Raw genomic sequence first — 22,176 nt, forward strand, 5'->3', positions numbered from 1 at the left:
AGACTGGCCACTGGTGATATGGACCCTTATTTAGAAAAGGGGATAGTTCGCTAAAAATGGTAGCCCTAGTCATAGGTATCTATCAACCATCTTTCATTACTCAACACTTTGTATTATAAGACCTTTTTAAAAATAAATTTTGAGCCAATATATTAGTTCATCTGCTGTATTTGTGGACCCTAGACACACATCAATGTTCTTTTCTTATTTCCCCTTCAGTTCACTGGATGATAGCTCTTAGGGTTGAAATGCTTCTTTCAGTTAAGCTTGTAGTAGATCTAAAGATTCAGGATTATAAACTCATTACACTGGGGTAACACAGGAGAACAGTACCATTGCTGGTGGTCCTGCATATCCAGATGTAAGGAGGCAGGGGTTCCTTAAAACAAGTTTCAAACTGAATCTTTGTGTGAGTGGTTTCAATGCCTATGGAGACAGAATCAGACATCAAAATCCAATAAAAAGAACTCCAGACATGCAAACTCCACTGTTGTGAAACATTTAACAAAAGTCAAGTAGTGAACTTGGACTAGGGGAAGAAGACTTTGTACCTATTGTGACCTGTTGGAGGTGAGATGGAAACACCCAGTCTCACATCGAGCCAGACAGCGGAAAGTGGCTGTGTGATCCAGCTCAGAGAGATTCTTAACTCCCTACGGACTGGGGGTGTTTGCATTTTCAGACATTGTACTTTACTATTTCATCATTCTAAAGATTCTAAAAGCTGAATAGGTAAGTTGTACCAGGACTTCTGGACAGGGTTTACAGACAGATGTCTATATTAAAAAAAAAATAAAAATAAACCGAAACCCACACACCGCTGCTGCTGCTAAGTCGCTTCAGTCGTGTCCGACTCTGTGCGACCCCATAGACAGCAGCCCACTAGGCTCCCCTGTCCCTGGGATTCTCCAGGCAAGAGTACTGGAGTGGGTTGCCATTTCCTTCTCTGGAAACCCACATAGGTTTGGGCTTATTTTAGCCGTACTTCCATGTTAAATTTCATAGATATATAAACATGAATACAATAAGAAGTGTCTCTTGCCAAGAAGTCCAACAACCAGGGTTGCCAAATTTAGCAAAGAAAAATATTGAACATCAGTTAAATTTGAATTTCAGATAAACAATAAACATTTAGTGTTTAAATATGTCCCATACAATACTTGGAACATACAAAAATATATACATTCTTAACCTGAAATCCAAATTTAATTAGGCATCATATATTTTATCTGATAACTCTATCAGCTTACTGCCACTAAAGATCACACAGGTCTATTATAAGAAACTAAATTTGAACTAATTTGCCTGGTTCATTATTAGCTGAAGACCATGAGTGCTTAGGCCAAGAGCAGTAGATTTGGTACAAAGGAAAACCTCAGTAATATTGTCCTTTCCTAAAGTAGAGGGACACTGCATACTATGATAATGCTTTTATTTTTGTTAAATTCCCCTGAATTATTGTTGTTGTTGTCGTGTCCATCTCTTTGCGGCCCCATGGACTGCAGCATGCCAGGCTTACCTGTCCTTCAATATTTCCAGGAGTTTGCTCAAACTCATGTCTATTGAGTTGATGATACCATTCAACCATCTAATCCTCTGTCGCCCCCTTCTCTTGCCTCCAATCTTCCTTAGCAACAGGGTCTTTTCCATTGAGTCAGCTCTTCACATCAGGTGGCCAAAGTATTGGAGCTTCAGCTCCCTTGAGTTAACATAATACAAAAATGTAAAGCTTTGCATTTTACGGTAGCCTGTGTGAAAGCAGAGGAAGGTTATCTCTACACAGTCCATGTGCATTTCTAACAAGACTATAATGACAAGGGACATGCAAATATATACCTCAATTATATTTAACATAGGGAAGGAAGGGGCTGTTGATATGGCCCTTATACTTACAAATGGGCAAATCTGGAGTGGGTTGACTTGTTTGAGGTTTAAGGTTTAAGGTGTATATATGTGCATCTCAGGGTTCCCTCCTACAATAGGATAAATCTCAGAAAAGCCTTGACTACTGCACTGATATGAAAAAAATATGTAAGTCTGCAATAAAAATACAGAATTATAAATATTTTGGGCACTGCAGAGTACGTTTTTCTTTTCTTATAAATAGATAACTGTAAAGGGCACAAAGAGATGGGAATACCAGACCACCCGACCTGCCTCTTGAGAAATCTGTATGCAGGTCAGGAAGCAACAGTTAGAATTGGACATGGAACAACAGACTGGTTCCAAATAGGAAAAGGAGTACATCAAGGCTGTATATTGTCACCCTGCTTATTTAACTTACCTGCAGAGTACATCATGAGAAACGCTGGGCTGGAAGAAGCACAAGCTGGAATCAAGATTGCCAGGAGAAATATCAATAACCTCAGATATGCAGGTGACACCACCCTTATGGAAGAAAACAAAGAAGAACTAAAGAGCCTCTTAATGCAAGTGAAAGAAGAGAGTGAAAAAGTTGGCTTAAAGCTCAACATTCAGAAAACTAAGATCATGGCATCCCTTCCCATCACTTCATGGCAAATAGATGGGGAAGCAGTGGAAACAGTGGCTGACTTTATTTTGGGGGGCTCTAAAATCACTGCAGATGGTGACTGCAGCCATGAAATTAAAAGATGCGTGCTCTTTGGAAGAAAAGCTATGACCAATCTAGACAGCATATTAAAAAGCAAAGACATTACTTTGCCAACAAAGGTCTGTCTAGTCAAAGCTATGGTTTTTCCAGTAGTCATGTATGGATGTGAGAGATGGATCATAAAGAAAGCTGAGCGCCTAAGAATTGATGCTTTCCAACTGTGGTGTTGGAGAAGACTCTTAAGAGTCCATTGGACTGCAAGGAGATCTAACCAGTGAATCCTAAAGGAAATCAGTCTTGAATATTCATTGGAAGGGCTGATGCTGAAACTGAAACTCCAATATTTGGCCACCTGATGCAAAGAACTGACTCATTTGAAAAGACCCTGATGCTGGGAAAGATTGAAGGCAGGAGGAGAAGGGGACGACAAATGATGAGATGGTTGGATGGCATCACCGACTCAATGGACATGGGTTTGAGTAGACTCCACGAGTTGATGATGGACAGGGAGGCCTGGCATGCTGCAGTCCATGGGGTCACAAAAAGTTGGACATGACTGAGCAACTGAACTGAACTAAAAGGGCACAAAATAACTCTAATTAAACATTTATTTGATTTATGAAATTAATTTGTAGTAAAAATACCAAGGTGACTCAAGATCAAAGATTACCATATATCATTCATTTCCAATTACATGGGATATCTTTAAGACTGAGGTAATCATTCAACCATCTACTATACTTCTTGGGTATTTGGATTTTTTTCAGTATACATAGAATTCTGTTATTTCCCACTATGCACCTAGAAATCAGAAAACTGATTTCAAAATACTGAAATTGAACTTCTTTATTACACACACTAGTTTCCTTCTTTTTATTCAGAATTCACTTAAGCAAAAGAATTTCACCTTAACTGTTTTTTATGTCCCTGCAAACTGGCAGTGTCTTACTCACCATAGGAGCTCAGTAATTTGTGTCAAATGACTGAATCAATGATTCTAGCAGATTTGTTTGGAAAATCATTCAGATATTATATACAATATTGAAAAGTGTCAAACTGAATCTGCCATTTAGCACAGATTTCATCAGTTAAGATTTGAAATGAGAGGTTTTTTTAATCGATCCAGAGTCTAAAAACACTGAAGTCATGCTTGAGCTCTAAGCCAAAATGGTGTATTGGCGTTCTCTGCATCTGAGTAGTATTCTATTTGCATCTGTGGAGGAGAGCAGCAGGCATTCCTGGATCTATTCACATCTTCAAGGAGATACCCCGTGAAAGGAGGAGGTTTACCTACCACGTTCTTCTTTGCCAGCTCTTATTTCAAATACCATTCTAGCAAAAAGACAAACACATTCTTTTTTTCAATAACATTCTAACTCCAAACAAAATGAAATAAAAGTTAAATGTGAGTTTCTTCACCAACACAGTGATAATAAAGCCAAGATCATTGCTTTAATTCCTAGATGTGTCCACTGGCCTAACACAGAGAAAGACCAGGGCATGAAAATAAACCATAGCCTTCTTGAGTCACAGCTGATTAATGATGCCTTTATAAAAGACAAGAGAAAAGACTACTATACATTTTACATTGAACCAGCTCACCTAAGGTAAGCATTATATATTTTACAAGTGAAGAAATTGACTTCCCAAGGTTATAACTAGGAAGCAGAGGTGCTAAGATTTGAACCCAGATCTGATTGATTCCAGAAGCAGTGCTTTTGCTGAGGCAAACAGAATGCCCCGCATTACACCAAGGGCAGATGGCTTACAGTAGGCCATCTTTGTTAGTGGCTAGTTAATTCAGTATACACATCTGATTAAGGCTAGATCAGTAGTGTCTTTTTCTGTCTGGAAGGAGTGTCTTACATGGGATGAGAAATGCCAAAGTTAGGACAAATCAGCTCTCACTAAAAACTTCAAAGGGACACATAAAATCAGATTTGTGTACAAAAAGAATAAGATACATCACTATCTCTTTCATTGTTATTTTTGGATTTGTGTTCTCTGTGTTTTTCATACTAACTTCCTGAAACATCAAGGTTAATGTCTCAGTCAGGTTCCAACTTCCCAAATGACCTTTATCCCAATTACCCTTTGATGCAACACCTGCTTCAAAAAAATTAACCTTCAAAATACTCTTGAAATGGAACTTTCTCTATAGATCTGTATCCCCTAAAAAATAAGCACCTCCCCCTCATCTTCCACTTACTTTTGGAGTTAAACAAGTTGTTTATAAAGTTCATTTGAGAGAACAAACAAATAATAATCTGGAAAACAAAGAGCAATGGTGAGGAAGCCGGTTCTACTGAGTAGAATACATACTATAAAGGCTCAAATATTAAAACAGTATCATTTTAGTGCACTGATAGGCAGAACAGGGAAACAATGAAAATCCAGAAGTAGACCCAGCTGCACATGGAAATTCAGGATATGATAAAGGCAGTAACTGAAACTGGTGGGGGAAATGGACTTCTTAATAACTCACATTGGGTAAACTTGAGAGCTATATATAAATTTTCCAAACCTGAGAATGATATAAACCCAGATTCCAGAAGTTCAATAAACCCCAATAAGAACAAGTGTACATACACACACACCCACACACACACACACACCACAAACCACACCAAGATATCAAAGTTCAGAAAACTAGGAAAAATCAGAAAATCTTAAATACAGACAGAGGAAAAGATATGGTACATACAGAGATGGGCTTCCCAGGTGGCTCAGTGGTAAAGAATCCTCCTGCTAGTGCAGGAGACATGGGTTTGATCCCTGTGTTGGAAATTTCCCCTAGAGAAGGGAATGGCAACCCACTCTAGTATTCTTGCCTGGAAAATCCCATGGACAGAGGAACCTCAGTTGGACATGACTGAGCAACTGAGCATGCGCATACACAAAGAGGAACAAAAAAAGAATGATCACAGATTTCACATCCAAAAGAATATAACAAGATGACAGTATCTTTAAAATATTTAAAGAAATTATTGCCAACTTAAAATTCTATGTCTAAAAAATATCCTTCAAAATGAAGGCAGATAGACACTCTTAGAAACAAAAGCAGAGAGAATCTATCACCAGGAGACATGCATTAGGAAGGTTCTCAAACTAAAAGCACAAAAGAGAACGGAAAACTGGCAGTGGCAAATATGAGGATTCACGTGAAAGACTTTCACTCATTCATTAATTTCATTAATCAACAACTGACTAAGAGCCAAAAACAATGACAAGATATTGTGGAGTTTATAACATATGTATTGATAAAATAACTGACAATAATAATCACCGGATAAGAGGGGGAAATGGAGGTATATCAACTGTAAAGTCCTTACATTATACAGGAAATGGTACCTTATTATTTGGATCTAGACTGTAAGCAAGTTAAAGATGCTTACTCCAAAGCCTACAGCAACCTCTAAAAAAAAATTAATGAGAAAGAGGGAGCAATAAGAAGCCAATAGTAAAATTCAAATGGAAGACAAAAAAATATTCAATCTCAAATAAGGAAGGAGAAGAGGAAAAAAGAAGGAATGAAAAACAGACAGCATAAATATAAAACAAAGAGGACTATCGTAAACTTAAAGACAAATACACTGATGATTACATTAAACATTACTGAAACAAATACTCTAAAAGTCAGAGATTGTCACACTGGAGTTTTTTCAAAGTTATATCCAACTGTATGCTGTCTAAAAAATGTGCTTTGTAAGCTAAAAAGTCAAGTATGGGGGAAATAGACCATGCAAACACTAATCATAAGAAAACAAAATAGCTACATTAACACCAGAGATAAATAGATATCAAAACAAGGAACAAGAGGAATATTTTATAATGATAAGAGAGTAAGTGCATCAAGAAGATGTAACAATATTAAATGTGAATTCACTTAAAAAAGCTTCAAAGTAGAGAAAAGCAAGAACTACAGATTTGAATGGAGAATATACAATCCACGAGCATAAGTTGAAGACTTCAATATTCCTCTTCCAGTAACTGATAGAACAAGCATACATAAATTCAGTAAGAACACAGAAGACAAACAACACTATAACCAGTTTGGTCAAATTGGCATTTATAGAACACTATAGGCAAAAACAACAAACAAAATTTTTTCAACTGCATATAGAACATTCACCAAGACAGACCTTACGCTGGACCATAAAGCATGTCTCAGTAAATGTAAAATGACTGAAATCACATGGAGCACATTTTCTGACCATAATAGAATTACATTAGAAATCAATAATAAAAAGATAGTTGTAAAATCCTCATATATTTGTAAATAACACATATATGAATGGAAGAAATCTCAAAAAAATAATATGGTATCTTGAACTGAAGGGTTAGGGTTATGGAATATGGTATACTCAGGACAGAGATAGAAATTCATATTCTCTGAACATGGCTTGGGTATTGTTTACATATATGAATATACTTATATTTATATTTGCTAGTTCTGTTCACTGAAAATGCCTAAAATAATGATCAGCCCCAATATCAACAAACATCTAATCTGTGTTGTCCAAATACCATTAACCACCAAAAAGAGCCAGAATTTTTAAGAGAGATAGTTGATCCCATGTCTGAGAAAGAAAATGTATAAATGGATCACAATAAAAACCAAAGGAAGCTACCGAATACTACCCCAGTCAAAAGGACTTAGATGTCAAATTGAAGAACCTACCACTGGCCAACGATGGGACCATTTGAGCATCAGTGAGATGCTAAGTGTGTGGATTGAACAAACAAACTTTTAAAGATCAATTTGTTCATAATGATTCTAAAACAACAACAACAAATCCACTCATGGGTCATTGAAGGATATTAGAGAACAAATTCATTAATTTGGAAACTGGTAAAAAAATTTAAAGGGGGGGTGGGGGGAAGGAGATGCCATCTGCAAATCCAGACTGCAGGAAAATATAGACTAAACACTTAGTTTTTCCCACAACTACATGCCAAGAAAAAATACAGATGAAGGAGTTCTCTATAGCTTAATCAAGAGTAAGTGATGCATCAACCTGACAGCAATGTGTGGACTTCATTTAGATCTTTAGTCAAATAAACATAATTTTCAAAATACCTTTATGCGACAACCAAGGAATATGAACATTGACTGCATATTAGATGATAGTAAGATGTCACTGTTAATTTTGCTGTGTTATAATGGTACTTATTAAGGTTTTAAGAGAGTCTTCATTATTTAGAAATATATACTATGTTTAAAGATGATATATATAATCTAGGATCTGATTCAGTAAAATGACACACAGAAACAATGGTCCATGAGTTCATTACTGTAGAAGCAGGGCAATGGGTACAGGGATGTTATTACATTTAGTCTCTCTAGATTTTTGTATGTTTAAAATTTTTTGTAAGTTTTTTTAAGTACCATATGTTAACAGTTGAAAGCAAAAGGGAAATCAGGAAATGGACTTGTGAGCTAAAAATAGATGTCACATACAAGAGAGATCAGAGTTGGTGAAAGTTATAATAAAATGTAAAGAATTTATTCCCAAATTCAATAAATGCAAAATATTAACAATAAGATAATAGTTGATAAACAGCCTCTTGGTAAGAGTGAAAGAGGAGAGTGAAAAGGTTGGCTTGAAACTCAACATTCAAAAAACTAAGACCATGGCATCTGATCCTATCACTTCATGGCAAATAGAAGGGGAAAAAGTGGAAACAGTGACAGATTTTATTATCTTGGGCTCCAAAATCACTGTGGACAGTGACTACAGCCATGAAATTGCTTGCTCCTTGGAAGGAAAGCTATGACAATCCTAGACAGAGTGTTAAAAAGCTGAGATATCACTTTGCAACGAAGGTCCGCATAGTCAAAGCTATGGTTTTTCCAGTAGTCATGCATGGATGTGAGAGGTGGACCATAAAGATGGCTAAGCACTGAAGAACTGATGCTTTTGAATTGTGGTGCTGGAGAAGACTCTTGAGAATCCCTTGGACTGTAAGAAGATCAAACCAGCTGATCCTAAAAGAAATCAACCCTGAATACTCATTGGAAAGACTGTTGCTGAAACTGAAACTCCAATACTTTGGCCACCTGATGTGAAGAGCTGACTCACTGGAAAAGACCCTAATGATGGCAAAGACTAAAGGCAAAAGGAGAAGAAGCAAAGGAGGAAGAGATGGTTAGACAGCATCACCAGTTCAATGGACATGAGTTTGACCAAACTGTGGGAGATAGCGGAGGACAGAGGAGCCTGGCATGTTGCAGTTCATGATGTGGCAAAGACTTGGACACAACTTAGCAACTGAACAACAGCAAAAAAATTTGATAGTCCTATTTGATCAATTAATTAAGGCCATGAGGTGCCATGGAGAAGGCAATGGCACCCCACTCCAGTACTCTTGCCTGGAAAATCCATGGATGGAGAAGCCTGGTAGGCTGCAGTCCATGGGGTCGCTAAGAGTCGGACACGACTGAGTGACTTCACTTTCACTTTTCTCTTTCGTGCATTGGAGGAGGAAATGGCAACCCACTCCAGTGTTCTTGCCTGGAGAATCCCAGGGACGGGGGAGCCTGGTGGGCTGCCGTCTATGGGGTCGCACAGAGTCAGACACGACTGAAGCGACTTAGCAGCAGCAGCATGAGGTGCCCGGTACAGGAAGAGATAAGCAACACATGGACCATGAGGAAACATGTACCCAACTAGAGAAGAGGCAGAAAGGGAAGACCTCAGTCTGGAGGGAATAGTCAGCCAAAAGTAAGAACAGTCAGGATCTGAAACCAGGGACAAAACAGTGGGATGAAGATAATGGGATAAATTCTAGAGACTATTCACAAGAACAACTGACAGTACTTAATATTGAAACAAGGAAAAGAGAGGAGCCAAAGCTGCTTCAATTTGATTCAACAAGTATTTACCGAGCATCAGTGTGCCTTTCATGGTCTCAAAGACCTGACAGTTTTCTTGAAGAGTTAATAAACTACACAAATATTTTATAACAGAAATTAGCGTGAAAGTAAAAGAACAGAGATGAAGGAGCAACTGAACAAATGGAGATACTAACCAAAGTGGGGAAAATACTGACAGAACAGTGGTTTAGAAAGGACTTTATTTTGTGAGGTGCTTATGGAACTTTCTGTTGAATAGGTTTGATGGGAGATTAGACCAGTTCATATATCAGCATATAGGTAACGAGTTCCAAAATAAATAGACGAGTTAAGTTTATTGGAAAACATTGTCATCTTTAACACTTTGGTCCTATGAGTACAGTATTTGCTATTATCAGAATCTTCATCAAGTTTAATTATTTATTTATTTAAATCTTTTCTGAATGCTAAGAATATTCTGATTTAATGTTACTATAAAAACTTTCTGAAATCATGTACATCTAATGTCAAATTCCCTGATGCACCATTTAAATGCATCATTTAAGATAGATTAAAATAATTTATTTACAAATGCTTGCCTCACTACATTTATCAGTACAGATACAAAAGAGCATAGTGATAATAGGTAACTTTCTGAAAAAAAAAATGTTATTTCAAAGATGGAAATGTAATAAATCTTTGTTTTAAAGATTATATAATGAAAAAAGGCAAATGAAGCTCTCCTTAGATAACCGAATGAAAGTAACTTTTCCAAATAAAAAAAGTCATATTTCTCTTTAGAAATTTTCATATTCAATTTCTGAATGCCCTGATTTAGATTTATAGTTTTCTATAAATTTAGAATTTATAGTCTTCTTGGAACCTGGGGGAAATTGAGAAAATGTCTCTAAAGTTCATATCAGTTAATTTATCCAAACATGTGCAATAGACCAATGACACAGGAGTGTTTATAACATTTGCCATGTATGTTTACACCAAAAAACATCGTTTTCAACATCATTTGGCATCAGGAACTTAATAAGCAAAAACTGCCAATATGGCATTAAGTTTGCAGGGTAGAAACAGGGACAATACAATTTCATTTTAATGACTATTTACAGTCAATTTCATGGGGTAAGAAATCCAGTAATACTATACATAAAGTTAAGGGTGGCTATGAGATATCATTGACTCTTTGCATATTAACTTCTTAAATTTATTAGAAAGCATAAGAAAAATCCTTACTATAGGTCATTTTCATCTTATCCACATCCTATACATCTTTATAGTAAGAAACAAAGTCAATACTCTAAAAAATCACCTCACCAACTTGAAAAATGAAGTAAAGTTGACTAATGGTGTGGATGGAAAGGTTTATTTAACTACCGCCTCACTGAGACATGGAATGGAAGACTGCCTCAAGATCCCCATCCCACAGAAAGCACATTTTTATTTTTATCTAAGCAGTGTGCAGGATACAGTCCATGACTAAACATAATCCAATTTGATTTGTGTTGCCGTGGTTCTCCAAAGAACAAATCTGTAAAATTACAACATGTGAAAGCTTAACACAGTGATATAAAATGGCAGTGGCACGGTTCATATCTTAAACTGACATACTGATGGTGATTATTGCAAGGACAATGCCCTGCATATGTCAAACGATTTGCAAATAATTTATGTCACCTTCCCCTCCATTATTGTTTTTGCAGAGGACATAAACTGTGTCACCAATATTAAACTGTCTGCAAAAAGAGCCGAGCTCAGCTCTCTCCTCTCTGAGAACGCAGAGCCATCTGCACCCAGACAAACATGCATATGGCCATCATTTGTCCAACATCTTACACAGTGTGAAGGTTTTTTACTTGAAATGCCAACCTGGGTGGCAGATGATGTATGTGTTTCCTCAGTCCTGTGATTACCGGGCCCGCGCCTCTGTGCCGCGCTCTCACCTCATCAGTTCCACAAGCTGCGCTCCAAGGTGGGTGAGGCATTTGCCGCAATATGGCTTCTGACACGCGCGCGGCGGAGGCGCTCTGGTGTGAATATCCGACTCCGGGTTTGTTCTAATCAGGGTCAAAGTCTGACCCGCAGAAATTAGTGTGGGTAGGGATTTAGGACTCAAAAACGGCAATTTGAAAACTGGAATGAATGTATTTTGATAAAGGGAAAAGTAAAGGGCACTTTGCCATCCCCGGGTTAACTGCTGTGCCAAATGCCTGGGAAAACGGCCTGTTTTGTTCCTTTGGAGGAGAACGCGGTGTAAGGCATACTTGAAATCACTGGTGGTACCGAACCAGCTCCACCTACAACCAGAAGGTGTATTTGTCATTACTATAGACAGGAAGGAGAGGGAAGAATCATCCCTGCAAAATCACACACACACGCGCCCGCGCGCGCACATCAAGAATGAGATCATAAAACATAATTTCTGAACTATTAAGATATCTTTTCTTTTAAGAGCTCTCCAGAATCCAGACACTCGATTCAAGGTAGAATACAGCATTTTCCTCTGCTTTTATCAGGGAGGAAGAGGGAGCCATAGAGAAGAACTAAGGAGTTTAAAGATTGTCCCAAAGGGATCTATTTAGACATCAAATAGCTTTTACAAAACCACACATTTTGATGAGTTAACTGTAAGTTCATCAGAAACACATGGGTTTATTTTCCTATAAAATTCACATGGACATAAAATATCTCCCCAGCCTCCCTCTTTCAGTGAAGGGTGGGCAGCGGGGAGTGGGAGGGGCACTAAAAGAAGACATGACATTTAGTTCTCCTTTACGATTTATCAGGCTTGGACATAAAAAGTCTGTGAACATGGACTTTGAAAATTCAACCAAAATACCTTTTAATTTAAAAAAACAATCTCTCACAATTAATTTATAAAACAAAAAAATCTGTGTACTTGCCAAAATGAAACATCCCCCTTAGGACCAGCTACGCTTATGGGAGTTCATGAAAGAGAAGCCATCAAGGCCATCTTCATAGTGACACAAATGATATGATTTCCAGAAACTGAATACTGTCTATTGAAAATAACAGGCAGTTAACAGAATTTCCATCAATATTTGCCACTTCTGATTACCTATAATTCTTTCCATTAATGACAAAATGGAAGAAAATGGAAACATACATATGTTAATAATAAAATTATAGAAAACAAGCATGATGGAGTTTGTGAATTTACATTTGGGGAGTTTTTAAGATGTGGCCAGCAGCTCCTCAGGAGTTTATTCTGACAAGTTTAATTTGCATGTTTTAAAATGAGCATTGTCAAGGTTGGCAGAGCTAAATTATACCCAACTTACCCTTTCCCTAGCCCCAGGCTGTTTGTTCTCCTATATCCTAAAAATACCAAGGAAATAGTTATTAAATTTTTCTGTACATACAGAAGATTCTTCAAGAGATCCATTAAATTTGAATTGTAAATGTCTTTGTAAACTGCCTACTGGACACTTTCATCTGGATGTTCAGGGTACCAGACCTAAATTGACCTTCAAACTGTCAGCAACTCATGAGACTGCTTTCTAGAAACTATAACTTTTCTGCCATTGAGATGAAAAACCTTTGATGCTTTTTTTTTTCCTCCACATCTGATTAGCTATCAGCCTTGTTAGCTTTTCCTTCTACATTTTTCTCAGATCTGCCCTCTGTTTCCTTTTACTTGGCGACCTTCCTAATCCAGGTCTCATTACCTCACTTTAAATTAATGAAACAGCCTTTCATTTTTGTCTCCTAGCTGCAGGAAGCATCTGACACCTCACTTCCTGATCAAACTTGTTCAACAGCCAATTTAATCATATTTTATTCTTCTCTCCAATAAAAATAACACTTTAGATTTGTGGAGTGCTTCATAGTCCACAAAGCATTTTCACATTAATTAATTTGTTTGATCTTCATACCAAGGCTGGAGGTTGGCAGAAAAGGTATTCACATTTCCATTTTGTAAACCAGGAAACTAAAACTTGGAGAGGGAGTGACTTGCCTGAAACTATGTGCATAGCTACTACCTGAGGCCAAGAATCTAAATCAAATCTTTTGATTCCTAGCCTGGAGCAATTTCCATTACCTTCTGTGTAGGATCAGTGCAAGTTGCCTTAATGTTGAAATTTCTGAAGTGCACTCAAGACCTTTTATAATCTAGTCTAAATTTACATTTATTACTTCATCTTTCATGACTATCCCATAGAAATCTTCTGATCCAACCACATTTATTTACCTATTGTCCGTGAACTTGCTGGGTACTTTTGACTAATACTGTGACCTTCTAATGAGAGTTTCCACTCATTCAAAGTCTAGCATAATTTAGTTGACTTTATCCATGAATCTTTCTACAACCAACCCATTAATAACTTTTCACGTTTAAGCTGTGTCATTTTTAAATACTTAACTATATATAACCATGTCCCTTCTTAAATTGTTGCTTTTTTGTACTCTCATTTAACTTCACACATCTTTGTGTGATCTACCCATATAGATTACAATCTTCTTGATAGCAGAAGCTATGTCTACCTTTGTATCTCCTTAAGAACTTAATAAATGCAATATTAAAATGTTCAAATATTTTTAACTGAATTCATTTTGATTGAGTTTTGTTAGTAGATGGTTTTTAAATTTGGAATTTCCATTCTGGCATTAAAATAGGTCTCCATATTCAGATATCCTAACAACCCTCTCTTAAATGCTGTCGACTTGACATATTCTTTTACATTTTATTTTAAATACTATATATATTATTAATCATCATTAAATGAGGAGTTTAAAATAAAGTAACTTATTTCTTGGTCTCTTTTAGAAACCAAATTTTCTTGTGACATTATGTTCTAATTAGGTTTTACACAGAGATAGTGTTCACTGATTCCTGTTAGAAAACCACTTGAAACAACTTCTATAGGGGAAATGTGTCACTAATCAATAGTAATTATTAAATATATTATAAAGTTTTGATGGTACACCAAATGAAGAGGACATAAGCCTGCATTTTTATCTCTTTGCATATTTTTAATCATTTTAGGATAATTTTTAACACAAGCATAAAGTTCAGCATTTCAATTTACTATTCAGGATAATTTTCTTCTATTGTTTAGAAATACAAATAACAAAATTTTCAAGGCTTTCTCTACTTATTAAAATGCATCTTCTGAAAAGTTAATCATATTTATCCTGCTTATTTGCACCGATTCAGTCCTTAGCACCTTTTCAAAGCTCTGCCATCAATTGTCAACCTAAAATAACACTTATTTTACATAACATTCTCTCATCTACCTTCTTGTATATAGGGAGTATAGGGATATGTTTATAATAACTATAACATCCTTGTGCACTAATACTGTCATCTGTGTCATTTCTGGGTCTATTTCTACTGACTAATATTTCTCACGTTTCTTTGCATGCCTGGTAATTTTTTTTTTTCTTGCATGCCAGACATTGTGAATTTTACATTATTGGGTGGTGGAGATATTTATGTTCCTTTAATATTTTAAGGTTTTGTTCTGGGATGCAGTTATTTGAAATTCAGTTCTTTTCAGGCTTGTTTTGAAGTTATATTAGGCAGGTCCACACAGCTTGGTCTGACCTTTCCACCCTGATCTGGTGGGAACACAAACTCTTCCTAATCCTCTAGGTGCTCCAAAGATTGCTCCGCTTGTTCTTTTCCATGTTCCCCCAACCCCACCCCGGAGTCTTGGTAGTTTCTTCATATGCATGTGGTGATCAACACTCAATTGGACACGAGAAGTGGAACCATATCCAGCTCTCTAGAGTTCTCTTTCTGCAGTTGGCTTATCTCCAGCACTCTACTTTTGAATTCTAGCTACCTTGGCCTTCTTGAACTCTCAGCTCTTATCTTCTCAGTTCTGCTTGGCTCTGTTTGGATTCCTCTTTCCTTCATTGCAGCATGGAGATGTTTTCTAGGCAGAAACTGAGGCAACTGAGGGTCTCACCTGTGTTTCCCTTCATGCAAGGATCACTGTCCTAAACTATGTTTCATGTCTGAAAGCCATTGTTTCACCTATTTTGTCTGCTTTCTTTAGTTGTTTAAGTTAGGAGATTAAACCCAATCTCTCTTAGTCCCATTATGACTAGAAGCAGTAGCTCGTTGGTGGCATTAATGAAAGTTAAAGATTGCTTTAGAAGTCAGAGTCCAAGTGAGTCTTTCTTCTTTGGAATATGTTTTTAAAAAAAAGAAACCTAACCAATAGAGATGAAAATTTATTCTTTCTAAAATAAGCCCTTCAGAAATGGTATTTAGTTCAAAGTAGAAAAAGTAAAATATGTCGTCTTCTACGTATAAATTAAAAACCTTTAATTTATACATGTATGAGGAGATAATTCAACATTTAAAATGTAGTTTACCTAACCTCTTTCAAAGTCACTTTAATTTCTTAAAGGTCACAAAAAACATTGCTGATGTACTATTCAAATATAAAGTATTTGTCCATTTGTGTTATTTGGTAGCAAAAATAAACAAAAAATATTGTGATTGGCTACGGAAGTCTGTTCATAGAAAAAAGAGAGAGAAAGAGAATGGGGAAAGAACAAGAAAGGAATGAAATAAACAGACAAACTGGCCTGAGCAAGCTGGTATATTTTTTTCTTACATGCCCCACTTTGTATTGGTAAGACCAGATAATGAGTAGCGCTTTTTCTTTGTAACAATTCATTAATCAGAGAAATGATCCTTGCTAGTGTTTAGATGTTTTACTTAATTTGGTACCTCTGGCCTGCTGCCCCACTAGTGCCAAAATTATTATTTCTCACCCAGCAGGTGATAAATAACAACTTCAGTGGTGATTAATACCATGAATCCTTCAACCTGACTAATGCAAAAAACTTGAGACCTACAGAACAAGTGGGTGATAATTGTTGTGAGAACTGTTGAAGCTCTGCTCAGCTTGTGAGGAAAGAAATCCATAGGAAATGATGCGTTTGCTAGCAGTCCAGCTGATCCTAAGAGGCTTCATTAAGCCCATCTCAGCGACATTCGCCATTTGAATACCAGGGCTGGATTTTCTCCCAAACGACACTAATTTTTAAGTATCTTCAGAGAAAAGAAGCCACTAACTCATTTTTGCATACATTTAAACATTTATTGAATAAATGGATACATGAATAATAAATGAGAAAATAGAATTCTTGCCCAAGTACTCACCATAGTAATATGAGTCATTTGAGAGCTGCATATGGTTATCTCTGCTTTTCAAGATGCTATCTATGGTTATCTCTTGTCATTTCTCTAATAATGCAATTGTGCCCAATGTAGTTTTGCTAAAACCCATAGCAAAATTAACATTCTCTGCTGGCAAAAGGAAAACTGTTAGTAATGGCCAGTAACTAAAGCCGCATGGGGCCATCAACTTGATTATTATCATTTAGCACTGAATACCAAGGTAGTCTACTAGTCACCCTCAATTAAGCAGATAGTAAGGGGAATATGTATTGTTTGAAAAGCTTTCCAGGATATTCCTTGTCTCCAAATTGAGAAACTTCTTTAAATGAAACCATGTATTTGGGCTTCCCTGGTAGCTCAGACGGTAAAGTGTCTGCCTACAATGCAGGAGACCTGGGTTCAATCCCCATGTCGGGAAGATCCCCTGGAGAGGGAAATGGCAACCCACTCTAGTACTTTTGCCTGGAAAACTCCATGGATGGAGGAACCTGGTAGGCTACAGTCCATGGGATTGCAAAGAGTCGGACACAACTGAGCAACTTCACTGGTTCACTGATATATCTTAAGTCACAAGTCTATGGATTCATAATGGTGTCGATCTGTTGAACATGGTCTAAAAATATATTTGTTTGGCGGGCATGTTGTTTTAATTTTTTTATGTTATTTAAAGGCCTTAAGTAGAAGGATACATTCTTCAGTTTGGCACAGCCCCCACTATTCCCTATTGTCTTAATATCCTGTCTCTCTTCATTCTAACTTTTGAATTGAGTTTGTGATCCCTAGCTAAATGGAGAGATATAAATAATAACCAAGAAAAAAAAAAAAAACTAAGAAAATGACTTGGATGAAAATATGTGGCTAAATATATCAATAGAGTTTTCAAGAATCACAAATTATCTAAGCATCAATTTCTTCAGTTAAGAAATATTCTATCTCTGTTGTATCTAAATAAGCAATGCCTGGCATGGTATCAAGATCTCTTGAAAACTGCTCAGTATTATAAGTGATATGGAAACACAGAAGAGGGGAATGTAACCCACTGTAGATCTCAGGATAACTCTAAAGAACAGTTTTAGCCAAGATTTGAAATAAATGGAGAAAAACAGAATGAAACAAGAACGCTCTTCACTCAGTAACCAAATATCTTACAATTTTTAATAAAAAGTGAAGAAAAGTACCTGAAATTGAAATTCTAGACTATTGATTTACCACTGATTTGCTCTTTGAGAGAAAAATCTAAATAAATTAATGACAAAAAATATAAATTGAATTGGTAGTCAAAAATCTACTCCACTCCCAAGTCTAATAAACTTTAAGAATAACAATCACTATATCATGTAAGTTGCAGAGAACAGAGTGTTATCTAATTCACCGTTGTTGTTGTTTAGTCACTAAGTCGTGTCAAACTCTTACGACCCCATGGACTATAGCCCAGCAGGCTCCTCTGTCCAGGGGACTTTCCCAGCAAGAATACTGGAGTGGGTTGTCATTTTCTTCTCCAGAGGATCCTCCTGACCCAGGGATTGAATCTGTGTCTCTTACATTGGCAGGCTGATTCTTTACCACTGAGCCACCAGGGAAGCCCCCATCTAATTCATTACTTTATATCAACTTTATCCAGGTATAATTTGCATAGGAAAAGAATAGTTTGGTGAGGTTTGACAAATGCATACAATTTACAAACAACATCATAATACAGAATTTTTTCATCCCTCCCAGAAGTTCCCTTGTGCCCCTCTGTATTCAATCAAAAAGAAAAACAAATACCCCTCAAAACCAAATTATCTCACCCCAGGTAACCATTGATCTGTTGTCACTATAGGTTAACTTTTCGTGTTCTAGAATTTCATATATCCATACATAGAGTATATATTTTCACTTCTGGCCTCTTACCTTCAGCATAGGTAATGATACTGAGATTCATCAAGAGTGCTGCAAGTTACAGTACTTTGTCTCTTTTATTCCAAGTTGTATTCCATTGTTTGAATAAACCATAATTTTTATCTATTCATCTGTGGATGGAATTTTGAGATTTTTTTTCAAATTCTATGCTATTATGAATTAAACTGCTGTGAACATTCACGTACAAATCTTTAAATGGACATGGTTTCATTCCTCTAGGGCATACACTTAGAAGTGGATTTGCTTAGTCATATAGTAAATGTATATTTAAGAAACTTAGTTTTCCAAAATGCTTGCACCAATTTATATTCTCATGGCAATGCACTTCAGTATTCTTGCCTGGAGAATCCCCACGAATATAGGAGCCTGGAAGGCTACACCCCATGGGTTGAAAAGAGTTGGACATGACTGAGCAACTAAGCAAAGCACGTCAGTGTATGAGAATTCCAATTATTCCACATGTATTTATTTATTTACTTATTTTTAGCCACACTGTGCAGCAAGTGGGACCCTAGTTCCCTGGCCAGGAATCAAACCCATGCCCTCCACACTGGGAGGGCAGAGTCCCAACCACCGGACCACCAGCAAAGTGCCCTATTCCACATCTTTGTCAACACTTGATAATGTAAAACTTTCCAATTTTAGCCATTTTAATAGGTGTATAGTGGTATCTCATGGATTAATTTACTTTCACCTGATATAACTAATGACATTAAGCTTGTTTTATGTATTTATTAGCCGTTTATATCCTCTCTTTTGTATAATGTCTGTGTATGTATTTTGTTCACTTTTTAATCTGGGTTGTCTTTTTATTAAATTCTAAGAGTTCTCTATCTGTTTTGGATGCAAGACTTTTAATAGATACATTATTACAAAATGTTTTCTCCATCTGTTGCAAGCCTTTTCATTTTACAAAGTCTCTTTAGAAGAGCAGAATTTTAAATGAAGTTCAATTTTTCAATATTTTCTTTTTTCATAAGTGCTTTCTCTGTCCTATCTATAAAACTGTTGCCTACCCAAGGACACAAAGATTTCTTCCTTCTAGAAGTGTTTTCTTCTAGTTTTAAACTTTTACATTTAGCTCTATAATACATTTTGGGTTAATTTTTGTGAATGATCAAAGTAATACTGGGTTGGTTTTTTTTCCATATGATATTGAGTTATTCCAGAATCATCTGTCTAAAACATCCATTCTCCCCTTTGGAAATGTCTAGGGTTTTGATTTTCTCCATTTCATCTGTTTTCTGGACTTACCTGGTAGCTCAGCTGGTAAAGAATCCACCTGCAATATAGGAGATCCTGGTTTGATTCCTGGGTCAGGAAGATCCCCTGGAGAAGGGATAGGCTACCCACTTCAGTGTTCTTGGGTTTCCCCAGTGGCTTAGATGGTAAAGAAACTGCCTTATATGTGGGAGAACTGGGTTTGACCCCTGTGTTGGGAAGATCTCCTGGAGGAGGGCATGACAGCCCATTCTAGTATTTGAACTGTCTATAGAGTTCTTTGATTTTCTGTATTTTGTCTCTGCTTTCTATGTCATTTTGGGTTTATTTTCTCTATTGTTTGCCCACTTCCTATATTATTGATTTTCACTGTTATTTCCTTCATTGTATTTATTGGGTGGGGGTTAATTGTTCTTCTTTTTTTCTGGATTCTAAAGGTAGAAGCTTAGATAACCGACTGAAAACTTTTTTCCTTTTCTAATATGAGAATGTAAACCCATAGTTTTCCCTCTACGCACTGCTTAAATTAAATGCCACAAGCGTGGGTATATTTTCATTATTCCTAAATTCAAAATATTTTCTAACATTCTTTGGATTTCTTCTTTGGCATGGATTATTTCTAAGTGCTCTGTTTAATTTCCAAGCATCAGGAGATCATCCGTGACCTAAATTTACTCAGTTACTATTTGCTGAGCACCTACCATATATGCTCAACAAGTAATTAAGTGTCTGGAGGCAACAGGACAGGAAAACAGCAGATCTCTATCCAGACTACTTAACCTGGCACAGTAACTGGCAAATTAAAGGTGTTTACTGAATGAATGAATATAGCACTTTGGGGGATACGAAAATGAAATTTAATTAGAACTTAACTCTCAAGGGTATTCAGTTCAGTTCAGTTCAGTTCAGTCGCTCAGCTGTGTCCGACTGTTTGCGACCCCATGAATTGCAACACGCCAACTCCCGGAGTTCACTCAAACTCACGTCCATCGAGTCGGTGATGCCATCCAGCCATCTCATCCTCTGTCGTCCCCTTCTCCTCCTGCCCCCAATCCCTCCCAGCATCAAGGTCTTTTAGAATGAGTCAACTCTTCACATGAGGTGGCCAAAGCATTAGAGTTTCAGCTTCAACATCAGTCCTTCCAATGAACACCCAGGACTGATCTCCTTTAGGATGGACTGGTTGGATCTCCTTGCAGTCCACGGAACTCTCAAGTCTTCTCCAGCACCACAGGTCAAAAGCATCAATTCTTTGGCACTCAGCTTTCTTCACAGTCCAACTCTCACACTCATACATGACCACTGGAAAAACCATAGCCTTGACTAGACGGACCTTTGTTAGCAAAGTAGTATCTCTGCTTTTGAATATACTATCTAGGCTGGTCATAACTTTCCTTCCAAGGAGTAAGCGTCTTTTAATTTCATGGCTGCAGTCACCATCTGCAGTGATTTTGGAGCCCAGAAAAATAAAGTCTGACACTGTTTCCACATCTATTTCCCATGAAGAGATGGGACCAGATGCCATGATCTTAGTTTTCTGAATGTTGAGCTTTAAGCAAACTTTTTCACTCTCTTCTTTCACTTGCATCAAGAGGCTCTTTAGTTCCTCTTCACTTTCTGCCATAAGGGTGGTGTCATCTGCATATCTGAGGTTATTGATATTTCTCCCGGCAATCTTGATTCCAGCTTGTGCTTCTTCCAGCCCAGCGTTTCTCATGATGTACTCTGCATATAAGTTAAATAAGCAGGGTGACAATATACAGCCTTGATGTACTCCTTTTCCTATTTGGAACCAGTCTGTTGTTCCATGTCCAGTTCTAACTGTTGCTTCCTGATCTGCATACAGGTTTCTCAAGAGGCAGGTCAGGTGGTCTGGTATTCCCATCTCTTTCAGAATTTTTCACAGTTTATTGTGGTCCACACAAAGGCTTTGGCAGTCAATAAAACAGAAGTAAATGTTTTTCTGGAACTCTCTTGCTTTTTCCATGATCCAGCGGATGTTGGCAATTTGATCTCTGGTTCCTCTGCCTTTTCTAAAACCAGCTTGAACATGTGGAAATTCACGGTTCACGTACTGCTGAAGCCTGGCTTGTAGAATTTTGAGCATTACTTTACTAGCGTGTGAAACGAGTGCAATTGTGTGGCAGTTTGAGCATTCTTTAGTCTAGTGATAAACAATATGATTGATAACAAGGCATAAAGATTACTTGGGTATTTAAGAACTTGCCAAAATAATGCTTCCTGTGCTAATGAGAAATTCAGCACTTCTAAATTCTCCAAAAGAGAACAGATAAAGGATGCCTAATCTGTTATTTTCACCCTGCTTATTTAACTTATATGCAGAGTACGTCATGAGAAACGCTGGACTAGATGAAGCACAAGCTGGAATCAAGATTGCCAGGAGAAATATCAATAACCTCAGACATGCAGATGATACTATCCTTATGGGAGAAAGTGAAGAAAAACTAAAGAGCC

This window comes from Bos javanicus, chromosome 2 (genome assembly GCF_032452875.1).
Source record: "Bos javanicus breed banteng chromosome 2, ARS-OSU_banteng_1.0, whole genome shotgun sequence".
Taxonomy (NCBI): Eukaryota; Metazoa; Chordata; class Mammalia; order Artiodactyla; family Bovidae; genus Bos; species Bos javanicus.